At 47.5% G+C, this 20,402-nt stretch overlaps 5 non-coding genes across 5 annotated transcripts; all 5 read left to right on the top strand.

Moving 5' to 3' along the window:
* Positions 1–3,847: 3,847 nt before the first annotated feature.
* TRNAK-CUU (transfer RNA lysine (anticodon CUU)) lies at positions 3,848–3,920 on the top strand. Its single transcript has one exon. It is a non-coding gene; the product is annotated as a tRNA-Lys (tRNA).
* Positions 3,921–7,156: 3,236 nt separating this feature from the next.
* On the top strand, positions 7,157–7,248 carry TRNAY-GUA (transfer RNA tyrosine (anticodon GUA)). Its single transcript is given in 2 exon segments — positions 7,157–7,193; positions 7,213–7,248. It is a non-coding gene; the product is annotated as a tRNA-Tyr (tRNA).
* Positions 7,249–10,958: 3,710 nt separating this feature from the next.
* Positions 10,959–11,031, top strand: TRNAK-CUU (transfer RNA lysine (anticodon CUU)). The gene has a single exon. It is a non-coding gene; the product is annotated as a tRNA-Lys (tRNA).
* Positions 11,032–15,527: 4,496 nt separating this feature from the next.
* TRNAY-GUA (transfer RNA tyrosine (anticodon GUA)) lies at positions 15,528–15,619 on the top strand. The gene is given in 2 exon segments: positions 15,528–15,564; positions 15,584–15,619. It is a non-coding gene; the product is annotated as a tRNA-Tyr (tRNA).
* A 4,693-nt stretch (positions 15,620–20,312) lies between these two features.
* TRNAK-CUU (transfer RNA lysine (anticodon CUU)) lies at positions 20,313–20,385 on the top strand. Its single transcript has one exon. It is a non-coding gene; the product is annotated as a tRNA-Lys (tRNA).
* Positions 20,386–20,402: the final 17 nt, after the last annotated feature.

Below are 20,402 nucleotides of genomic sequence, written 5' to 3' on the forward strand. Positions count from 1 at the left end.
GAACAACCAAGACAGCGGACGAGAAAACGACGAGCGGCGAGCAGTGTGTGTGCGGTTGCTCGACTGTGCGGATGCGCGAGCAAGATGGAGCGAGGTGTATGAAGCTGCGAGCGTGCATTTATCTTGTAAATAAGTTTTCGTTGTATATATAGTCATCTTTTGTTTTCAACGTACTCGTTCAACCATTTTTCCAATCAATATATATGATGACTGTGCACTGAGAGCGTGTAATGAAGCACAGAAATGAATTTATCACCCGTGTAAGTACGCAATTCGCCCAGAAAAATCCGAGGCGCCTACAGTTGCTGTTCAAGGAAGACTGACTGAGTGACTGTAGTTGCGTGTTTGTGAACATATTGCGCTGTGTGCTGGTCATCAATTCGGGTGAGTCGAGAACCCGTATGCAGTAAGACTGAGCACTTCGAGTATTGATAGTATCTTTTTGCATTTTTATTAATTTTAATTGTTTCTTTGTTGATAAACTCCAATGTATCTCTACAATCCGCGCTTTAATTTGCTGCTTGTAATTTTCTTTCATGTGTGTATTTTACTTATTTTTTATTTATATATAAATAAATAAATTTACTCCGCAAATAGTGCCTTTTCGCTACGAATATACCCCCCCCCCTCCGGCGCCAACAACCAATGGGCCCCCCCCTGCAAAAAATTCTGCGGACGCCCTTGTATGGGCCTGCCAACGAAATCAGGCGGTCAGTGTCAATAACCAGCCAACGCAGGAGGGGTGGGAGGCAGCTCTGACCAGCTCGGACGAAACTAGTCGAAAAGGACTCATCGAAAGAGCGCGGACAGCAACCTACGCCAATGGGGTTCCGGACTGAGAGCTCCACCCGCCGCTACAACCTCCTAAATAGTTTCATTAAAATATTTTCACCACCACCAACGTTATCTTCATTATGTCCTAATTATGTCTTCAGCAATGGGCGTTTTCGGATGACGGACTGCCGTTTCGGCTCCCTTGACGCTGCCCTTTCCCCATGAAAGTAAGAACGTTGTGTTGCGCCGCCTAGCAGTGCTCACAGGTTACTGCATGGCTGCCGGGGACGTAAATGCATGAGGCAAGAGGATTACGGGAAATAAATCATTTTGTCAAAGCAAGGACACCGCCTGAGGCAAAGCTCTCTGCGCTTGACGGAAACTGGGCCACGAAATCATGGGCGACACTGCAGAAAATCTCTAATTAAGTACAACGTTTAGCAGCAGTCGTAACAAAGGACGCGTGCCGCTGGTAAAATTTAATGAGGTCGCCATCATCATTGCGAGATGTCGCAACATTTTTGTTCGAAGGCGCACAATTTAATCAGAAACGAAAAATAATATGTGGCTGGTTGTTTTCTTGGGGGAATCATGTTAACCCAGATTCTTTAACAGGGTGAATGAATGAATGAATGAATGAATGAATGAATGAATGAATGAATGAATGAATGAATGAATGAATGAATGAACCGTTATTCACTCAACAGCAGCATTAAACGAAAGGACGACATGTTTGAACAGTGCCTTTAGAAAGCAGCAAGAATCGTTACACCGAGCCTCATCCTAGGCCCTGAAAACTAGATCTATACGCTGAGATGTTTTTAAGGCGAAAGCCTTTAATGCCTCATGCTGTCGGTTGTAATCCGTGTCGGCATCCGTGTCTCCGTCCCTGTCTGCAGCCGAGTCGACAGCCGTGTCGGCAGCCGTGTCGACAGATGTGTCCGCGTTTTGACGGGTGTCCACCGAGATATGTCAGACAGTTACTGCGTAATTTCCTTTCCTCAAATACAGTTTTCAGTTTCTTCATTACAGCCCCTCTTTCTTCTTTCATTGCCACTTCCTCCCTTTCTGTACGGTGCGGTTAAGGTGTCCAGCGAGATGACTGAGAATTACAGCGCCATTTCCTTTCCTCAAAAAGCGTTGCGTTCAAAGGGCAAGGCATTGCGCCGAACGGATGGTGGCGTTCCGTGGACTCCCTGGCAGCGCTACAACACGCTGTCACGTTCTAGTCCTAAAGGCGAAGCTTAAGCGCCAATAATTAGCAGTCAATTAGTGCTGAGTGATACATTAGTAATTAGTCGTTAATTAGTAATTTTTCATTACTTTGTCATCAGTTATGTGGGACGTCATCCAGTGCTGACGTCACCAGTGTCACACAGGCAAAGTGGTGCGGAAAACGCTTTCGCCTCTACGCACTTTAGACAAAGTGCCCCCTGAATTTTTTCATCCGGGATCCCTTACCCTGAATAACATACCATGAATAATTTCTTTCGCTTAACCATTCAGAAAAATTAGCGGTGGAGCTCGGAATCACTTAGGTCGCGGATACGTTGAAGATTGTATCCTTGATGCCAGAGAAAATTGTACGCAAATTGGCGGCACAGTTCTCCCCGAGCTCATCTCCCGTGGCGCTAACGTGGACGCGACTGCGATCGGTACGCCCACAGTCTTGATCTAAATCAGCGCCAAGAGTGGACGAGGCGTCGGACTGCACACGAACGCCAGGTTAGTTGCTTCATCGAGCTACCGAGAATACTTATTTTCCTTCGTTCTCTTCTGTATCTGCTTTTCTGGTTTCCGCTGGCACAGCTCCAGGTGCTGCACACATTTGCTCGGTGGGTGGGTGGTGGTGAAAACATTTATTAAATCATAGGGAGAGGTGTTGGGGGTCGTGACCTGAAGGCTCACGCCCTTACAACCACTAGGTGGGATGCCTAGACAGGTACCCCATTGGCGTTTGCCGCAGCCCGGGCGCGCTGCGCTAAGGCCCTTTGGGCCTCGAGGGTGCAGCAACCGGACAGGGTCGCCTCCCAGTCCTCTCGGGTGTGGTTTGGGATAGGGGGTAGGGATGGGTTCTGCTGGCAGGCCCACACCATGTGGTAAGTGTCAGACACCTCCCCACAGTGTGAGCACTGCCCGTCGAATTGAGGATCGAAATGTTGCAGAGTTGCCGGGCACAACATCGTGTTGGTGAGCAGGCGCAGGAGTACCCGCTCGTTGACCTTCCCCAGCCCTTTGCACGGGGTGGGAAGAGTTTGGTGCGTGGATTTGTAATACTCGCATATTTATTTAAAAGTATAAATCGGATTGAAATCAGTGTCCTGGTCGGCGTCGGGTCCCGTGGGAAATGGCCGGAGAGAGAGCGCGCGGGCGGCGGCGTCGGTTGCCTCATTTCCGTGGACGCCTTGGTGACCTGGAGCCCAAACGAGAGATCGGTGCGCGGGATCCGAGTCTCGGCTACAATTTTGGTAAATGCGATAAGCTAGGGGAGTAACCCACCCTTGCGTGATGTTACGGCAAGCCCCTCGCGAGTCGGTGTTTATGTATTTGGAGGAGGTGTGAGAGGCTGCCAAAGCGATGGCAACCTCTTCTGCATGAATTGCTGACTGGGCCTTGAAAGTAAGGGCGTCTACTGTTTTACCCTCGTGGACAACCGCGGCCGTGTACCATCCCCTGGGGTCCGGGCCGGACGCGTCCACGTAGAAGACTCCTGGTTTGCTCCGAAAATGGCGGTCCAAGGCTTCCGCCCGCGCCAGGCGCCTGCCATTATGATCCTCTTTGGACATATTGGTGGGGAGAGGCCGCACGTGGAGGGCGCGTCTCCAGTGTACGGGAAGGCGGCATCTCTCCTCTGTGAATTGAGTGTGCTGGATGTGAAGTCGGGCTAAAAGGCGGCGACCCGACCCTGTCTTTGTGAGACGAGTGAGGCTGCAGTAAAACCGCTGCTCTGTAGCGTCGCTAAAACATTGGCCAGTGAACTCTGCCACACCTTGGCGAGACTGCAAAAGGGTTGCCGCCTGACCGTCCAGCTAATGGATGCGTTAATACAAGCTTCATTGGCGCCTCGCCCGTCGCCCGGCTAGCTCAGTCGGTAGAGCATGAGACTCTTAATCTCAGGGTCGTGGGTTCGAGCCCCACGTTGGGCGTTTGTCTTTTTTGCTTCTCATTCTTTGCGTTTTTCTGACTGATTTTTGAGGTCGTGTCAAAAAAAAAATGGCTGAGGCTTAGCTAAGGTTAAGCCTAGTCAGATGCGAAGCATATTGATGGCTAGGCTTGGTAATACATGGCTTTCTTTGGTTGACGTTCATCCCGCTCTTCATCGGTCTCTGTGGCACGCTGAAGCTTTCGCTTCTCGTTCAAATCAGCCCTGGTTCTAGGCGGCATCCCAACACCTGGCCGCCTCGTAAGTGCCCGGAGAGCGAGGCAAGCTCAGCTTTATACCGCTGCTGCAGCGTCACGTGGTCAGCTGCAGCGCTTCTGACGTGGAGCCTCCACCGCCGCGGCCGACCGCGCGAGCCGGCAGCCCATCTCTCCTCTGCTGTGACGTCATGTTGTCACGTGGTCAGCCGCCGCGCCTCTGATGTGGAGCCTCCACCGCCGCGGCCGACCGCGCGAGCCGGCAGCCCATCTCTCCTCTGCTGTGACGTCATGTTGTCTCGTGGTGTCACGTGGTCACGCTAAAGGTCAATGGTAGCTCCACCGCCGCGCTCGACGGGCTGTAGTGTAGCTCTAGTAATATGCTTCGCATAATAAAGCTATACATAGCTTGCACCGACGTCACATCCGGTGGCCGTCGGTTGCGAGTCGGCCATGCTGCCGAACCAACACCAGACCACCTCTAGCTTTCCGCTGCCTATATTAGCTCGCAACGTGTCGGGTCTCGTCCATCCGTAGATTCGGTATGGTTTTGTGTGCCACCCTTGGCTGCTACGACCGTAGCGACAGCTCCAGGTGAAAGAAGAAGCCGTTTAACACGAACTTCATCTGCATTCGTAAGATAATCGTAGGCATACAAGTGCGAGCGTTCCATGACAGTACGAATCTGCGCGAGCTGTTGCTGCGGCTCGCATTAAGAGCGACGATTTGGAACCCGTCAACCCAAATTTACTTCTGTGCGGAGTGCACTTTGTGACAGGTAAGAGGCCTGTGTCGTCAACTAAATGTTTACGAAAACGTGGGAAGCAATGGCTGCACTTTTGAATGTTGCTGTTTTGATTGACGCCATCTAATTTGTCTTACAACACAAACCCAAACTGGGTCCCGTGTCGCTGCATCCTAGCTACAGCACCATGCAAGGCGGTTCGGATCGCCACGACCGCAGCGAGCAATGACGGGAGAGAAAGCGGCGTGCCGAGGCCGAGCTTTTCGTCTCGTTGCTTGCGCATCGCAGGCAGGCTTCTCAGCCACCTGCTGTAGAAATCATTGTGTGCCTCCATTGATTCGAAGGCTTTCATTTCTTCCAACTCTACAAAGCTGGAAAGAGTACACGATATCCCCCGTGGGCCACTACAAGGAACATATGAACGCCCATCGTCGCGTCGACTTTCGGTCGCAGCGTGGACGGATCTGTATCGTCGCAAATTTTCACTTTGTGTGCGTAGCGTACGCACGCCGATCGAATAAATTCAGACCAGTAGCCTGCACTGAATGGTTCATTCCTCTGTGCAGTAGGCATCGCGCCCGAAAGATAAGAAAATAATCCAGAGTGTCCGAGGACTAATCAGGAATCGCAGGGCAGGCGGGAAGGGACGGCCGAATGGTTCGGCAGCATGGCCGCAAGCGCTTGATGAGGGGCAGAGGTGACGTCACGTGCAACCTATGTATAGGTCGTTGCTGACAACGCGGCTGGTATCACGCTCTAACTGCCTACCAACTCCGTAGTTTCGTTAGCAAAGATGCCATTTTGATCTCGCACGCTCATGTTTCAACCAGTTACAGCAATAAAAAAAACTGAAGACCAAAAGTGTACCAAAGACTCGTGAGAGAAGAAAGTAAGTTGGGCTAATTGGTGTATATTCATGATTCAACAACAGGGTCTTCTTTTCTGCTTTTATGCTTTTCTTCCTCTTCGCCCATCGCCCGGCTAGCTCAGTGGGTAGAGCATGAAACTCTTAATTAAGGGTCGTGGCTTCGAGCCCCACGTTGGGCGTCGCTTCCTTTTTTTTGACATTTTGTGGAAATATTTCTCTTCCTGTAAAGCCGTGTCCAAGGCAGCGATTTGCAAATGGAAATTTTGCCTCCGTAAGCCTTTGCAGCCGCGTTTTTTTCTGTACTGCACGACGTCCGTTCTGTTACCTAATGTAGGACAACTTTTATTATTTGAATATTACACGATGGAAATTCTTATCATACTGCAATAACGTCAATTAAAACGCAGAACTCGCCTAACAAGTAGCATCGACCTGACTGGGTTAACTGAAGTTTGTCTACCTTGTGTCATCTGGCTGCTATGGCAGTTCTATCGATTTGAATTCAGGAAGTTTTTTCTGTATTCGTTACTCATTGCTGCTTGCGATTGAGGTATTTTATTTACTTATTTTATTACTTTTACCACTGACCGTATAATTGTATTCTGTTTACGATTTTTCTGAAGTTAGTGTAATAGTTGCTATCCTTGCCCCTCCTGCTAGCGCTCGGCTAAGGGCCTGCAGTGTGGTTTTTAGCATTGGTGGTTTTTGCTTTATGTTTCGTTCACAGGACAAAAATCGTCCGACTCTTGTGGTAGTATTGCCGGTATGCTGATGCTTAATAAAGAAAACAAAAGAGAAGCTCGGCATTGGGTATCCTAGCTCCTTCTAATTGTACGCACTGGGCAGGCACAAAGGCTAGTGAGCTGGACAGAGTCAAAGACTGTAATGGGAAGGGGGCTTCACTTACTGTTACTGGTATCAAAAGAGGAGGCGCTGCTAGATCAAGTTTGTGAAAAGCGCCTATTTGGACGGATAATAGCGATCGTATAAGGGCAGAGAGAAAGGAATGCTGGCCGGGATGGCCGCATATAAGACGGAGCCAAACTGCGAAATATAAGCGATTATTGAAGAACCCCGAGTGCTCGAAGTTAATCGGGAACCTCAAACACGATGTCTCTGTTTTCTCTCTACCCTCTAATTTATCAATTCAATCATTGGCCGGTTCAGGTGTCCAGTGAGAGTGCAGCACTTGCGCTGCATTTCCTTTACCCAAAAACATTCACATTTACGGTAAAACAAAACGAGACAAAGCAAAAATATTCTGTACAGAAAACGAGGAAAGTGAATAGCGGCGCAAGGAGCTCGAGACAATTGTCCCGTCAAAAGTAAAACGATACGCTGCCGCGATGTCTTTTCCTGCAAGTGCTACACACGACACAGTTGAGGAAAAGAAGCCGTTTTCAACTCCGTCCCCGTCGATAGCTCAGTTGGTAGAGCGGTGGACTGTAGGAGGCTTCGCACTATGGACATCCATAGGTCGCTGGTTCGAATCCGGCTCGACGGAGGAATTTTTTTTTCCTAGCTCTCTGAGTATTCTTGCGCAATGAACAAGTGCTGATTACCTACAGCAGTTATTGCTGTCGTCCTATCAGAAAGTTTATTAAAGTGTCTGCCGATAGGGTTAGAGTGCGAATAAGTGCTGATCACCTCCGGTAGTTATTACTGTCGTCCTATCACAACATTTATAAAAGTGTTTTACGATAGGGTTAGAGTGCGAAATTCATTTTGGGTAACAGAATGACGCAGTTGTTGCCATCCCAAACGGCGAAGCTGAATACTGAGCTTCAATACCTTTTAGAGCTTTGCCGTCTTAAGCTTGTTGCGCGCGTGTGCCACGCGCATGCGTAGTTCGTTCCCAGCGCGGTAACTGTACAGTACTGAGGCATCCGCAAGCTAAACATTTCCACAAATCATACTCGCGTAACATCACCCACGGTAGCGCCAGAAGGCAGCGGTACCCTATATAACTCTAATCTCAAGCGCTCTGTGAACGTAGAAATCACTAAAAGCGAATCTGTAGCACGGTCTTCACCACGCGTTCAAATGATCGTAAACTAAAAATTTTGTGATAGGAACGTTGTCATCATTATGTCTTAATTAGGTCTTCAGCAATGGCCATTTTCGAATGACGTACTGCTGTTGTGGCTCCCTTGACGCTGCCCGTTCCGCATGAAAGTAAGAGCGTTGTGTTGCAGCACTGACAGGTTTACATTCTTAAGCAGCGACTTTCTGCACGTCTGCCGGGGACGTGCATGCGTGATTAAAGGCAAGGGGGTTATTTGAAAGAAATCAGTTTGTCAAAACAAAGACACCGCCTGAGGAAAAGCTCTCTGCTCTTGACGGAAACTGACGGGCGACGAAATCATGGGCAACACTGCAGAAAATTTCTAATGAAGTTCAGCGTTTAGCAGTACTTTCGGAACAGAGGACGCGCGCCGTGAGTAAAATTTAGCTATGTCGCCGTCGTCATTGCGAGATGTCGGAACATTTTTGTTAGAAAGCGCACAATTGAAGCAGAAACGAAAAATAATGTGTGGCTGGTTGGTTTCTTGGGTGAATCTTGGTAACCCAGATTCTTTAAGAGGGTGAGTGAGTGAGTGAGTGAGTGAGTGAGTGAATGAATGAATGAATGAATGAATGAATGAATGAATGAATGAATGAATGAATGAATGAATGAATGAATGAATGAATCATTTGCTCAGCCAACAGCGGCATTAAACAAAGGACGACATGTTTGAACAGCGCCTTTAGAACGCAGCAAGAATCGTTCCACCAAGCCTCATCCTACGAATTGAAAACTAGATCTATACGCTGAGATGTTTTTTCATCCGGGCTTCCTTACCCTGAATAATATACTGTTAATAATTTCTTTCGTAAACCATTCACAAAGATTAGCGGTGGAGGTTTGAATCACTTAGGTCGCCGGTACGTTGAAGATATTATCTTTGATGCCAAAGAAAACTGTATGCAAATTGGTGGCACAGTTCTCCCCGAGCTCATCTTCCGTGGTGGTAACGTGGACGCGACTACGGTCGGTACGCCCGCAATCTCAATTTAAATCAGCGCGAAGCGTGTACGAGACAGCGGACTGCACACGAACGCCAGGTTAGTTGCCCCATCGAGCCACCGAGAAGAATAGACGATATTAGATATGCGAAATGCGCAGCGCCATCTCTCGGCGCTCCGAGAACTAAGTCCTCCATGTTGGTACGGTACAGAAAACGAAACCGCTGTCCAGCGTTGGGTTAAAACGGCTGCGCTTCGTTCGAAAAGTAAAATGCCGATGCAGTGTTGCGCTACCCTTTCCACTGTGAAAAGACACTACGATGCGTGCCAGAACTAGGTGCGTTCCAGCTTTTCGCTTTTCTATTTTTTTACTCCGTCCCAACGTTTTAGTAACACAAAACGCCATGCGAGGTATCATGTGTCAGCACGGGGATCAGTGCGCAGCTTTCGCTTTCTGCGCTGATTTTTGACAAATCTATCGAGGTGATTTGCGTTTAAATTAAGATAGGGAGCACAGCCTTTGTTGTGTCTGATCAAAATTAGAAGCCGATTTCGTGCATTTATCAACTCTCCGGTCGGGCTTGAATATATATAGACGCATACTTGAACAACGTAATAGAGAAGGTAAATATTTTGAGCGGGCCAATCGCTCGTGCCGTGGCGAAATAAGTTCACTCGAAGAACCATATGCCGATTACTGCTTAGTTTGCTACGTGTTCAGTTAAGTTTTTCCTGTGTTCAATTAGTTTTAGAAGGGCGAGCAAACTCTCTGAACCATACGCATATGTTAAGCGCGTTAAGGAGTCTTTGTGAAGCAATACACCCTACGTATAAAACCTGAGGTGCGAATCCTTTATTTCTGGAGGATTCCTATACCTTCGATATCTGCGGCGACGAAAATCTAAAAAGAGAAGCGAATAATATAGCTACTTTATTATGAAGGAGGGACGCATTTCTAAGCTAGAAAGTACGTGCAACAGTGATGGCTTCAGGCCATCAGATTTTATTATCGTTGTGGTAAGCTCCAACAGCTTGCTTCGCAACAAAGCCATTTTTCTAAGTTTGGGAGTAAGCTAATTAAGTTTCAGAAGCAACCGAACATGCTAATTTCGCCCCTGCACACACAGCTTGACCAGCGTATCGAGTCCGTGCATGCACCTACAGCTGTAGCATCTTTCTCTAATCAAGCCGCCGCGGTGGCTCAGTGCTTATCTGAAAAAAAAAAAAAGCTCCGTCTTTGCTTACAATATTGTGAATTATATGTGCATGCCTACTTTCCTCTTGTTAATGTCGACTGACCGACTGTGTCTTCAGGACGCGGTTTCAACGAATTGTAGCGAAAATCAACCGACGCCGGGCTCTGAAACGGTGACGTTGAAAATCGCGGATGCGCATTGCACATTACAGTAAAGGAATCGAATTATGCAGCTGGTCGAGGGTCTTGTGTGATTATACTGCAATGCACGAAGCTCCTCGCGTCGGCGCGAACGTAAGTTCGCACTGTCACAGAAGTTTGTCAACACACGTGCGCACTCACCGCAAAATAACCGCTCGCTACTCTACGAGATGAATTCGTGTCCACCTGGGAATAAAATAGCCATGATAATGCGTGATGCTTGAACTGGTGCTTTAATGCGAGCATTAAAACGACAACAGCACACGGTCACGGTTCGACTTTCCAACCCACTTTTGAGTGCCGATTATTGCGATCATCAGCGCCAGACTTCAAGCGAAGCTGAGGATGCGGTAGGAGTAAGCTAGCGCTTATTGAAAGCACCTACATTTGGTCAAAGATCAGCTGTGTAAACAACGCAGCAGCTGAAGCTGGCTTGTTGAAATTCCACTCGCAAGAAGAAAGCGCGCATAAAAAACGATGCACCAGCTCGACAAGCTCGACCGACCTAAGATGGAAACCGGAAGTTGTGGGCGCGGTGTTGCCAGACCGCCAAGCAATTTCGCATATCGTCTATTGTTATTCTCCTTCGTTCTCTGCTGTCCTGTATCTGCCTTTCTGGTTTCCGCTGGCACGGATCCAGGTGGTGCACATATTTGCTCGGCGAGGCTGCAGTAGTAGCGCTGCTATGGGGCGGCTGCTAAAGCGTCGGCCAGTGAACTCTGCCAGACCTTGGCAAGACTCCAAAAGGCTTGTTGCCCGACCGGCCATCCAATGGATGTGTTAATACATGCTTCTCTGGCGCCTCGCCCGTCGCCCGGCTAGCTCAGTCGGTAGAGCATGAGACTCTTAATCTCAGGGTCGTGGGTTCGAGCCCCACGTTGGGCGTCACTTCATTTTTGGCATTTTGTGCAAATATTTTTCTTTGTGCGAAGCGGTGTCCCATGCACTGATTGTTCGCAACTGGAAATATTGCCTACGTAGCGCAGCGTCTTCAAATCCATGGCTGCTCCGAGTGCTGCTTTCTCTACTGCCCGCTATTGTCTTGCCGCACTAACCCGGCAGCAACGACAACCCCAATTACCAGCTCTGTTTCTGACCCTAACAAAAGCCTGGCAAAACTCAGCAAAAGTAAGTCCCGCACTCACCAAACCTCGCAGCCAAGAATCCAGCGCAGTCGTTCCACTGAACGCAACCAGTCAACACACAGGGCTCGTTGCACTGCTTCCGACTCGCCGTTCAGCTGCTCAGCGTCCCTTTGACCAGATCTCTCCGCTGGCGTCCGTTGTTTCGAACCCCACCGCAGATATGAACAGCGTATGCCCTGCCTACCAATGAGCATGCGCGCAGGTCTCATCATAGCGACTACATGCATTTAAACGGATGGCGTGAACGTTTTCCATGGGCGGGCGTAGAGGCGCTGGTCTATACGGCATGAACCAATGGAGAGCAGTGAACATATGAAAGAGTAGTGACGTCACGACACGAGTGTAAGGATCGATGTGAGGCGTCGCAGACACCAGGGAGCCCTGTGCACCGGCAGCTACTGGAGTCACTGGAATGTGTTTGCCAACGACTGTAATATATTGCAGTGAGTGGAAGAGCCACTGGAAAAAATTTTTGCACTTACTCTAGCTGCTACCATAAGGGTTTTTTTTTTTACTTTGACATAGACCAATTAAATTGTGGAAAAGGCAGAGAAAAGGGTGCCTTTAAACAAAGCAATTGGTTGAGACAAAATACAAATGAGGTTACTGCAATGCTTGGCAAAGAAACAGGAAAGGCTTTGTACGTTGCTGCAAGTGACGTATAGGAAAATAAAGAAATCTCAGCAAGATGGCGAGAGTAAAATGAGCGTGATATACAAAGGAAAAGGTGGAAAAGATCCCATTAAACCCTACAGGTCTGCAACGGTGTCATCGATATTGTATAAAATAGCAATGCAAGCTATTAAGGATCAGCTGCAATGTAAGACAGAAGATGCGGAGGTGTTGGGAGAACAGCAGAGCGGCTTCAGACAACGTCGTAGCTTAGAGAACAACTGTTCGCAGTAATCCAATGCATTTAAATCGCAACAAGGGAAAAACAACCGCTGTGTACCAGGAAAACCATGTAGGAGTGAGATGCCAAGGAATGAAAGATGCTGCAAGAATTGTGGTTAAGTGGAGACTTTCCCCTTCTATCTATGGTCTGCATCAGAGATTGGACGGAAATTCGAAAAGAGTGGATCAGGGTTTATTATGTCGAGGCGGCGATGGGGACAAGTCTCATACTGAGATTGATATATGCCGATAATATCGTTATTCTAGGGGACGGCCCGGGCATTGGCACACATATGCGGGAAAATAGCCGCAGTCCTAGGACTTAGATTAAGCGCAGGAAAATCGTAAGTCATGCTTTTTAATGATGAGCCCGGAAGAATCACGCTACGAAAATTGAAAATAATTATAGTTAGGGAGTACAAATATCTGGGATACGAATAAATGGTGGCCGAGACTACGTGCGGAAAGCAAGGAAGAAAGTTTAAGAAAAGGAAAAAGAATGTAACTAATATGAAGCTATTAGGAGAATCTGGAAAGGAGAGATAGTACTGGGCTTGAAGTTTGCATACGCTGTGGTTGGTTGGGATCTGCGACAAATTTTGCGCTTGAAATAAAGCAGAGGTCAATAGGTATATATGGGCTTGCCTCGAGGGTTCATTGAAACAATACTAATAAAGCAATTCAAGGTGAAGCCGCCGCCGAGAGTCAGGACCTTTCGGCCGTCGCCTAGGCGGGTAGCCCTCTGGCTACCCTCTGTCGGACATTAAAAGTTTTCCTATCCTATCCTATCCTATCCTATCCTATCCTATCCTATCCTATCCTATCCTATCCTATCCTATCCTATCCTATCCTATCCTATCCTATCCTATCCTATCCTATCCTATCCTATCCTATCCTATCCTATCCTATCCTATCCTATCCTATCCTATCCTATCCTATCCTATCCTATCCTATCCTATCCTATCCTATCCTATCCTATCCTATCCTATCCTATCCTATCCTATCCTATCCTATCCTATCCTATCCTATCCTATCCTATCCTATCCTATCCTATCCTATCCTATCCTATCCTATCAAGGTGATATGAGGCGGTCAACGATTGAATCTGGTGAGGCAAAAAGTAAGGTGCAGTAAGAAGGTTGAGACAAATGAATGGAGAGTGATGGATGGCGAGATACTATAGGTGCTTTACCGATGCAGTATCGATACTGCATGGAAGAGAAGAATAGACGGCTTGCTAATAAATACAAATGCGAAAGGGAAGAAAAAAGCACTAAGACAACCACTTTCGAACATAAAGTGTGGTGCTCAGGAAATACTTGCAAAAGAAAATGGTGTGCAAGCCAACACTGGGGCTCTGTAGGACAGCTTACGCTAACATTAAGGGATTTTTTGTAAATCCATAGGGATCGATTGGTTTACTTTTCGAGGCTAAAACTTGGTGGTTGAGGATGAAGTGTTACCGGCTAAAACGTGGCACCACGGATGACATCTGTCGTTGCTGTATGGAAGAAAGAGAATCGAGAGAACATAGTATTCTTATCCAATGCAAGGCCCTCCAACCCTCAGTGCACGGTGTCACCGCAAGAGTCTCGAGACGAGCGGCGAATGGCCCTCAAAGGACGTCCTGTAATGGCGTTGACTGATTTTCCTGACGCCGCGGTTAATCCGTGCTTAATCCCCTGGTGAATTTGTCGCTTCGTTTGAGTTGTGTCAGACTGTAGTGAGGTCATTTAATGCGCCATTTTAGTTGTCCGGATTCAACAGCTCCTTCGGGTTGTGCCGAGAGGAGCTGAACAAGTAGCAGCAGCAGTATGCGCATAAAGTCGCTTTACAGCACACTGCTGCAGCACCTGATGACAATTCGCGAACGAGCGGACCAAGGCTGCTAAGGAAAGAAGTGAGCAGAGAAATCAGCAGAGAAGCTGCAGAAATGGCTGAATAAAGTGCAGGGAACAACGTGAGAGGTTATGGTGTTACATTATTCAATAAAAACAATAAACAGCGAGTGTTGTCCCATGTTGCCTGCTGCGAAATAAAAGCAATGCTTTGAGATATGGCACACGGTATAGAAAATTTAACAAAACTTCTGTTTGGGCTAGATGGTGCATAGCTATAAATGAAATGAAATTTAAGCGCACACGAAAAACGCACACAAGAGGAGATACACACAGGACAGGCGCTAGGGGAACATTTGCGGGCATTAAGGGGTGGAGGGACACATTTGGCTGACTATTGTGCGAACTGCAGAGCGTGCGAGCCGCGGCTGAAGGAGATAAAGATTCTTGGCAGGAGCGGTGATAAGACGGCACGTGAATTATTAGAAGCATTTCACATCAGGAAGAGGGGGCATGACTGTGTGAGTGATACATCAGTTAATCTTTTGCAGGCAGAATACAGATACCTTGAGCACGCATTGTGATATGACGATCTGTTTCTTTACTGCGCATGTCTCGTTTTATGTATATATTTTCGCTCTCTTACCTGCGAATAAATCAGATGAAGTTAGCGCCTGTCCTGTGTGTATCTCCTCTTGTGTGCGTTTTTCGTGTGCGCTTAAATTTCATTTCATTTATAACGGTATAGAAAGTTTACAATGACTATGTCGGAACTTTTTATTTCTCTGCTTGGTACTTTCTCTTTGATACGTCAAAAGCAGTCGCTTTCGAGTAAAAAAAAGTCTAATAAACACATTTCTATCTCGATACTCTTTTGACTCTTTTTATCACATCTCACTGTATGCACGGGGCAGGCACGAAGGCTAGTGAGCTGGAAAGAGTCAGAGACTGTAATTCGAGGGGGCTTCACTTACTCCCTCCTATCACTGGTATCTCATTAGAGGAGGCGCTGCTATATCGAGTTCGTGAAAATCGCCCAATTAGACGGATAATAGCGATCGTACAAGTGCACAGATAAATGAATGCTGGTCGCGATGGCCGCATATAAGACGGAGCCAAACTGCGAAATAAAAGCGATTATTGAAGAACCCCGAGTGGTCGAAGTTGATCGGGAACCACAAACAAGATGTCTCTGTTTTCTTGTACTCTGTCCTTATTCAATTCCTTCACCGGGGCTGGTTCAGGTGTCCAGTTAGGGAGAAGCACTCGCGGTGCATTTGCTTTCCTTAAAACATTCACATTTGCAGTAAAACAAAACGAGACAAAACGAAAACACTCAGTTCAGAAAGCGAGGAAAGTGAATAGCGGCGCAAACAGCTTGAGGCCATTGGCCCGTCCACCGTGGTCCCGTCAAAAGTAAAACGATACGCTGCCGCGATGGCTTTTCCTGCAAGTGATACACACGGCGCACTTGAGGAAAAAAATGCCGGCTTCGCCTCCGTTCCCGTCGATAGCTCAGTTGGTAGAGCGGTGGACTGTAGGAGGCTTGGCACTATGGACATCCATAGGTCGCTGGTTCGAATCCGGCTCGACGGAGGTATTTTTTTCCCTAGCAATCCTAGTATTTTTGCGCAGTGAACAAGTGCATATCACCTCCAGCAGTTATTACTGCGGACCTATCAGAGCTTTTATTAAAGTACTTTACGTTAGTTTCGAGTACGAAATACAGCTTGGGAAACAGAATGACTAATTTGTCATCCTACACGGCGAAGCTGAATACCGAGCTTCAATACCGAGCTTTGCCTTTTAGAGCTTTACCGCCTGAAGCTTGTTGCGGGCGTGTGCCGCGCGCATGCGTAGTTCATTCCCAGCGCGGTAAACGAGCAGTGCTGAGATAGCCGCAAGCTAAAGATTTCCACAAATCATACGCGGGGAACTTGTGCCGAGGTAGTGCCACAAGACAGCGGTACGCTATATAACTCTAATCTGAAGCGCTCTGTGAACGTAGAAATCACTAAAAGCGAATCTGTAGCACCGTCGTCACCTCACGTTCAAATGATCGTAAATTAAGAAAGGCTCGAAACAACGTTTTGTTCATTATGTCTTCAGCAATGGGCGTTTTTGAATGACGTACTGCTGTTGTGGCTACGTTGTCGCTGCCCTTTCCCCATGAATGTAAGAGCGTTGTGATGCGCCGCCTGGTAGCACTCACAGGATTACATTCTTAACAAGCGACTTTCTGCATGGCTGCCGGGGACGTAAATGCATGATTAAAGACAAGAGGTCTATGGGAAATAAATCAGTTTGTCAAAACAAAGACACCGCCTGAGGCAAAGCTCTCTGCGCTTGACGGAAACTGATGGGCGACAAAATCATGGGCAACATTGCAGAAAATTTCTACTTAAGTTCAGCGTTTAGCAGCAGTTTCGGAACAAAGGACGCGCGCCATGGGTAAAATTTAACTATGTCGCCATCATCATTGCGAGATGTTGCAACATTTTTGTTGGAAAGCGCACAATTGAAGCAGAAATGAAAAATAATGTGTGGCAGGTTGGTTTCTTGGGTGAATCTTGGTAACCCAGATTCTTTAAGAGGATAAATGAATGAATGAATGAATGAATGAATGAATGAATGAATGAATGAATGAATGAATGAATCATTTGTTCACTCAACAGCAGCATTAAACAAAAGACGACATGTTTGAACAGCGCCTTTAGAACGCAGCAATAATGAGTACACCGAGCCTCATCCTACGCCTTGAAAAGCAGATCTATACGCTGAAATGCTTTTTCATCCGGGCTCCCTTACCCTCAAAAATATACCGTGAATAACTTTTTTCGCATAACCATAACCATTCAGAAAGATGAGCGGCGGAGGTTTGAATCACTTTGGTCGCGAAAAATCTGAAGATTGTATTCTTGATGCCAGATAAGATTGCGTGCAAATCGGCGGCGCACTTCTCCCTGAGCTCATCTTCCGTGGCGCTAACGTGGACGCGACTGCGGTCGGTACACCCGCAATCTTAATCTAAATCAGAAACGAAGTGTGGACAAAACGTCGGACTGCATGCGAGCGCCAGGTTAGTTGCTTCATCCAGCCACCGAGAAGACTTGTTATTCTCCTTCGTTCTCAGCTGTTCCGCACCTGCCTTTCTGGTTTCCGCTGGCACAGCTCCAGGTGCTGCACACATTTGCTCGGCGAGGCTGTAGTAGTAACGCTGCTCTGTGGCGGCTGCTAAAACATCGGCCAACGAACTCTGCCACACCTTGGCGAGACTCCAAATGTGTTGCCGCCTGACCGTCCAGCTAATCGATGCGTTAATACAAGCTTCATTGGTGCCTCGCCCGTCGCCGGAAATGAGTGGCGCATTGTTACTGTGTACGCGCCGAATGTGGTTGAGGAAAGGGTTGCCTTTTTCCAAAGCCTCCAGAGCGCCTTTGTACGGAGAGGCGGCTCATTGTATTAGGCGACTTCAATTGTGTTCTTAATGCGCGCGATAGGTCAAGCATCCGGGGGTTTCGAGACAGGAGCACTGAAGTGTTGATGCGAATGATCGAGAAGGGAAACCTTGAGGATGTGGCTGAACTTATTGAGGGTGCGCGGACAGTGCAGTTCACTCATTTCCAGGGCTGGACCGCATTTACGCATCAGTCAACCTTGCCCCTGTTTGCAACCATTATGAAGTTGTGGGAGTCTCCTTCTCAGACCACTGTTTAGTTGAGTGCTGCCTGGGAAGTGTGAACCGAAGCAAGGCATTTTCGTGGGAAATGTGGAAGCTAAACAACACGCTTCTTCAAGACGGAATCTACTACAGAGCAGTAAAGGATGAAATAGGTAAAATAAACCCGCGCAAGAACCTGAAGATTTGGCAACAGTGGGAGCTAAGTAAAGAATCTTTAAAAATCAAAGCAATAGAAAGGGCGACATGTATCCGTTATAAGGAAAAACAAGACGAAGCTGAGCTAAGGGCACTGCTTCAAACGCTGATGAAGCAGGAATGCAAAGAGCCTGGGAAATGGATAGAAGATGTCAGGAAAACAAAACAAAAGATAGAGCTTATGGAAGAACGGCGTTATCGCGGAGCACTAGTGAGGGCAAGGGCGGAAGACACAGCTGCTGGCGAAGCGCCATCGAAACGAGCTCTTGGTCTAGAAAAAGCGCGCGCTGAAAGAAATCACATCGATAAAATAGAATGGGGGGGTATCTTATCGGCAGACACTGACCACATCAAAGAAGCCTTTAATGAATACTACCAGAGGCTTTTTTCATCGACTCCTGTAGACGCAGTAGCCTTTGCGCATCAGTTTCTTGGTGCAATGCCACGGCTTGACGAAGAAAGCAAAAAGAAAATGGAACTAACAATAACTCACAGCGAGGTAGAGCACGCGATAGATCAGTTAAACCTAGGAAAATCACCAGGACCAGATGGATTCAGTGCGGCATTTTATAAAGAATTTAAGCACGAAATTGCCCCAGGGCTGTGTACAATATTCAATGAAGCCTATAAAATAAACGTATTGCCTCCGTCTTTTGGGATCTCCCATACAGTGCTCATACCTAAAACGGATGATATAGAGAAATTACAATTGGTTACAGCGTATCGACCCATAGCACTCACTAATGTGGACTACAAAATTTTTATGAAGGTATTGGCGCGTAGACTGCAGACAGTGATATCGGATATTGTTGGACCCCACCAGACATGTGGAATCAAAGGGCGCTCAATTTTTTCCAATATTCACAAAGCGCGCAGTGTGCTTGAAATCTGTGACGACATCAATGGGCGAGTAGCGATGCTTCAGATTGACCTTGAAAAGGCATTTGATTGTGTTTCTCATGAAATTTTGTTTACCGTTTTAGACCATGTGAACGTCGGTTCAGTTATCCGTAAGGGTGTAGCCCTGGCGTATAGAAACTGCACGACGAGACTGATTTTTAACAAGAGTTTGGGGGCCCCCATTAGCGTGCAGCGTTCGGTGCGTCAGGGCTGCCCCCTCAGCCCTCTCTTGTTTTGTATTTACATCGAAACGCTGTGCATGAAAATCATAGAAAACAATAGTATTAATGGCTTTAGGTTACAAGCAGCTGAAGTTAAGCTGATAGCCTATGCAGATGACGTTGCAGTATTTACGGTTGATCAGGGGAGCATAAGTGAAGCTGTCGGGTGTGTACGCGCGTTCAGCGAAGTCACAGGTAGCGGGGTTAACTGGTCCAAGTGCCTTGGGCTCTGGCATGGATGGTGGCCATCCCACCCGGACCATTTCGCCAACGTACCGTGGGCGACGACCCCGGGCAAGTATTTGGGCGTTCCGCTCGATGCTTATCGCGATAGCGAGGACTATTGGAAAGAGCAAACTAAAGACGCACGTGACCGAGCTGGGAAATGTCGCCTTGTCGCCAGAGCTACAGTCTGCAATCTTTTTTTTATTAGCGCACCGTGTGCCAAGTGAAGCTGCGGCGATTGCTGCCGGAGTTTGTGGTATCCACAGAAGAGCTCTCTGGTGGAACTTTTGGTTACTACAAAGAGATTGTAGCAAGCGTTCGGTTTCTTTCGGCACGTTTTTCCACCGATTATTTGTGGAAAAGCAAAAGGAAAAAGTTGTACAATGATCTTTGTGATATTGTTTTCCCAGAGCCCATGTACAGGGCCTTGTACAGTGGAGGCCCGGGAGGGGATGTTTTAAAAAGGGTGAAGAAAATGCAGGTGCCACCAGGAGTAAAGACTTTCTTTTTTAAGTTACATACCGGGACGTTACCAGTTAAAAAGTTTCTAGAGGGAAAGGATTTCTTTTTACCGTGGGGATCGAACTGCTTAATTTGTAAACAGCCTGAAACAATAGACCATGTTTTTTTGCACTGCTGGGAAGGGGTTTATTTTTGGGACGTGTTACAAAGGACCATACAGAAAGAGCTACCACTTGACGCGCACGGAATTCGCTATTTAAGCACTGATAATGAGGATGGGGCACCTTTTGATCTCATAATGCTCTTGGGCCTCCACTGTATATGGCGCTCCAGAATGGCAGGCTACCATTGTGACAAAGACGCACGACCGGCCCGAATTTATTTTCGAGAAAGCATGGACTGGTTTCTTGCAATCCAAAAAGCAGCTGCGGAGCCTCCCGAGTGGCTCTCAAGACTAGAGCCGTTGTGTATGTTGCGGGAATTTTAAGCTGACGAAGCCAGTCTCGTGCTGGCTGACCACGACAGTGTCGTATGTATATAGCGTTATGTGTATTTTTGTTGTGCAATGTGATGAGCCAAAGACAGGCAATAAAGAAAAAAAAAAGCCCGGCTAGCTCAGTCGGTAGAGCATGAGACTCTTAATCTCAGGGTCGTGGGTTCGAGCCCCACGTTGGGCGTTTCTTTTTTGCTTTTC

This window comes from Amblyomma mixtum, unplaced genomic scaffold (genome assembly GCF_055824585.1).
Source record: "Amblyomma mixtum isolate Tamu unplaced genomic scaffold, ASM5582458v1 scaffold_44, whole genome shotgun sequence".
Taxonomy (NCBI): Eukaryota; Metazoa; Arthropoda; class Arachnida; order Ixodida; family Ixodidae; genus Amblyomma; species Amblyomma mixtum.